The 4612-nt window shown below is 41.2% G+C and overlaps 1 pseudogene; it reads right to left on the bottom strand.

The window, feature by feature from the left end:
- Window positions 1–2683: 2683 nt before the first annotated feature.
- On the bottom strand, window positions 2684–4502 carry LOC102832614 (annotated as a pseudogene).
- Between the last annotated feature and the right edge of the window lie 110 nt (window positions 4503–4612).

Raw genomic sequence — 4612 nt, 5'->3', positions numbered from 1 at the left:
TCCACCTTACCAAACATGATATCCTTCTCCAGCGACTGGTCCTTCCTGACAATATGTCCAAAGTATGAGAGATGAAGTTTGGCCATCTTGGCCTCCAAGGAGCACACTGTCTGCACTGCTTCCAAAACGGCTCTATTGGTTCTTTTGGCAGCCCATGGCACTTTCAATATTCTCCTCCAACACCATAACTCAAATGCATCAATTCTTCCACGGTCTTCCATATTCACTCTTCAGCTTTTGCACGCATATGAGAATTAGTTATTCTTAAGTATACTTTATTTAACCTCTATTAGCTTTAATTTCTATGTTTTAAAATGGGGGTGAAACTACATACATTATAGTCCTGGTGTGGCACTGTAGGATAAACACTTGACTGCAAGGTCAGTTTGAACCACAAGGTTGGCAGTTCAAATTCACCAGCTGTTTCTCGGAAACCCTATACAGGGTCGCTATGAATAACCTGATGGCATTTAACGACAATAAAACAAACATAGTATTTGGGAGGATAATTATGTATATGTTAGCATATGTTGTTAAGCACTATTGAATCAGTTTCAACTCATAGTTACTCTGTATGAGGTTAGTAGTCTTGTGGTTAGTAGTTTAGTTCTTATCCTATAGCACCATACCAGGAGTCCTTGAGTAACAACTTTGTTGTTGTTATGTGCCATCGATATAGATGGTAAGAAATTAACTTCTAAGCAAGGATTGTTTCCAGTTTGTCCAGGATGTTGTTAAGTTTCATTGAGTCAATTCTGACTCATAAAGACCCTGTACAGGATTTTCAAGGAGTGGTTGGTGGGTTTGAACTGCCAATCTTATGGCTCACAGCCCAATGCTTATCCTACAGTGCCACAACAGGAGTTTATATTAGCATATGTTGTTGTTGTGAAGTGCCGTAGAGTCGGTTCCGACCCATAGCAATCCTGCATAGGGTTTCCAAGGAGCAACTGGTGAGCTTGAACCACTGAGCTAGTAGTTCAAATGGCTTGCAGTCTGGCACATTAACTCACAGCGCCACACCAGGACTCAGGCAGCTGCTATAGGAATTAGACAAAAAGTTACAATGGTTCAAGGAAAATCATTTATTTCTCTTTTCTCTTAAGAGCCTAGTTGGTCCTTTTTGCTTCACATGGACAAATGTCCAATTACTTTCCATTATATGGCTTTTGCATTCTTTGTGTTCTTGTTCTATAATACATCTGCTTTACAGTTAGTAGAAATAGGAAAAAGAAACAACTCAAGATAAATTTTTTAAATTCATGGATTCAAGTAATACAAAATTTGCATATGTCATTCTTCTCATGTTCTTTTTGTTGTTGTTTTTTTTTATTGTGAACTTAGTGATAGTTTACATGGGAGAACATCATCTTTACACCATCGTTTCATTGCAATGAATACAATCTCCTCTGTGCATCATAATTCAACAGTATTTGCTTCTATTCTCTCTGGTTTTGTTTTTTGTTTTTTGGGGGGTGGTGGGGTGTGAGGATGTATACAAAAGCACTCAGGAATATATAATCATTTAAACAATCAAAGGGCACATTCTGCAAGCCTGCCTCTTGGCTATCAGCAATCAATCCCTCTCTTTTCCATGAGTCTACAGTCCTCAGTTGCTCACTCCATGTCCTCATCTCTGCTTCCATCTCTGGTGTCACTGCTTCTCTGGATAGGGTCTGGCATTCTACTTGTGCTCTTCTTCCTTGGTGGTCCTAGGGTCCTTGTTTCTGTACTGTAAGATTAACTACTCCCCCGTTTTTGTTACAAAACTTCTACCATTACAGTTGTGACAGTTGTGATTAGTCATGATAACAATTACTCACGATTGAGTCATAAGATTCTTATCCTCCATCTCTTTCACCAGACCCATCAAGACAAGATTAAAACTATTCAGTGGTGACTGTCTGTCTTCCCCTGCACACTCTTAAGCTACACTCCCTGTTGAAAACTTGTAAGCCAGTCACTTTGCGTCTTTATCACCCTCCCATTTTAGGTAACCAATGTCTAAGTTGCCCGTCCCTATCTACCCTGTATACAGAGGGGATAGGATTGATATTTCATGTGAAGACTTTCTCTCAGCTGCTATTTTGAGCTACAACATCCATAAGTATAAGTCTCCTCATGTTCTTTTGAAAAGAACTTAGTCACATGACATGAGCACCTAGCTATAAGTTAGGCTGAGAAAGGGAGTCTCAAGGTGGAAAGCCATGTGGTTGACTAAAGAGCCATTATTATAGAAGAAAGGAGTGGCACACATTGTTTGTGATCAGTTGCTAACCCAAAGGTTGGTTGTTCAAACCCACCCAGTGAGTCTGTGCAAGAAAGACCAGCAAACTGACTCTAATGAATAGCTCTACTCTGTGATACTTGCAGTTGCCATAAATCAGCAGTGGAGTCTAGGACAGATAAAAATAGAAGAAAAGGGAAATGTATGACTCAGCTATATAACTAATGTGTGTTACTAGTATCCCCATTGCTGTTGAGTTGGTTCTGACTCATAGCCACCCTATGTTGTTGCTGTTGTTAAGTGTCATTGAGTCGGTTCTGACTCAAAGTGACCCTGGAGGGTCTGCTAAGTTTGGATTGCTGACCTTGCAGTTCAAACCAACCTTGAGGTTGAGTCTTACCCTATGACACCACATTAGGACTCCTTGTGTATTCAACAACACGTATAAATTCAGGCTTAGCTGCTGAAGCCATAGAGGGTACATTCCTGGAATTTGAGTAGGTAGACCACATCCATTGCAATGACAGTCTTGCTCAGTGTAGGTGACGTCGTATCAGATCATGTTCTCCAGAAACATCTTGAGCACCCTGGGGGTCTCCTTGTAGATGAGACTAGAGATAGAAACCCTATATGACAGAGTAAAACTGACCCATAGGATTCACAAGGGTCTGGCATTCTACTTTACAGAAGCAGAGTGTCCCATTTTTCTCTCACATAGTGGCTAGTGATTTCAAATACTGACCTGTTAGCAGACCCGCTGACAGAAGTTCCTTTCTTTTACTAGTATAAACCAAATCTAACCCATTACTGTCAAGTCAATTCTATAATACACAGTGATCCTATAAGACACAGTAAACCTGCCCCATCGTGTTTATAAGGCTTTAAATCTTTAGCAAAGCAGACTATCATAACTTTCTCCTGCAAAGTAGCTGGTGGGTTTTAACCACCAATCTTTCAATTAGCACCTGAGCACTTAACCACTGCACAACAGGGTTTCTCTAGAATAGTATGTTGTTGTTGTTGTTAAGTGTTGTCAAGTAGATTCCAACTCACAGCGACCCTGTATAGGGTTTCTAAGGTGCGGCTGGTGAGTTTGAACAGCTGAGCTTTGTGGTTCAAACTGATCTTGTGGTCCAGTGCTTTATCCCACAGTACCACACCTGGACTCCTAATTTATAAATACACAGTAATTAATATTTAATTTTTATAATGATGGTGGGGGTTCTATGCCATGGAGTCAGTTCCACCTCATAGTGACCCCATATGGTTTCCGAGGCTGTAAATCTTTTTGGCATCTTTCTTCTGCAGTATGGCTGGTGGATTCAAACTGCTGATCTTGTGATTTGCAGCCCAGCAAGTAACCCACTACACTACCAGGGTTTCTTAATTTTTATAATGGTTGTTGGTTGGCTGTGTGCCCTGCAGTCGATTCCAACTCATAATGACCCTGTATAGAGTTTCCAAGGCTGCAAATATTTACAGGAGCAGAAAGCCTCATCTTTCTCCCATGAACTCTACCAGAGCTCTTTAATTTTTTTTTAATGTTTTATTGTGAATTATGTGATAGTTTACATGGAAGGACATTAACTTTACATTCAGCCTATATATATATCATTTCGTTGCCATGGTTACAATCCCCTCCATGCATCATCAACCACACAAAGGGTATACCCTGCAAGCCTGCCCCCAGTTCATCCCCACACAGCCCCTCTCCCTCTCTGGGTCTAAAGTCCCCAGTTACTCCATCTCTCCATGTCATCTTCTCTCTGCTCTTCTCCCTTGATGGTCCCAGGGACCTCGCTCCTAGACTGCAAAACCAATCATTCCCCTCCTTTTGCTACAAACATTTATCTTTACATTTCCAACCCTCACATCAGTCCTGATAACAATTATTCACTATACTATCACAAGATACCTATCTGCATCTCCTTTCATCAGCCCCACCCAGACAGATTGGATACTACGCAGTGGAGAGTCTATCTTCCTCCATGCCCTGAGAATCTAGGCTCCCTCTTTTTTTTTTTTTTTTTTTTAATGTTTTATTGTGAACTATATGATAGTTTACATGGAAGAACATTAGTTTTACATTCATTCTATCGTATATTGTTTCATTGCCATGGTTCCAATTCCCTCCATGCATTATCAACCAACCAAAGGGTATACCCTGAAAGCCTGCCCCCTTTACTACCCACCCCCCCAACCCCCAGTCTTCAGCACACAGTTGTTCTCCCTCTCTGGATCTAAAGTCCTCAGCTGCTCCATCGCTTCACGTCATCGTATCTGCCTCCATCTCAGGCATCACTGCTTCTCTGGGTAGAGTCCCGCTCTTGTCTCTTCTCCGTTGATGGTCCTAGGGACCTCCACTCCTAGACTGGAAAGTTAATC

This window comes from Chrysochloris asiatica, unplaced genomic scaffold, assembly GCF_000296735.1.
Source record: "Chrysochloris asiatica unplaced genomic scaffold, ChrAsi1.0 scaffold00428, whole genome shotgun sequence".
Classification (NCBI taxonomy): domain Eukaryota; kingdom Metazoa; phylum Chordata; class Mammalia; order Afrosoricida; family Chrysochloridae; genus Chrysochloris; species Chrysochloris asiatica.
The sequence above is the reverse complement of the archived record's forward strand: the minus strand, read 5'-3'. Positions and strand labels throughout refer to the sequence as shown.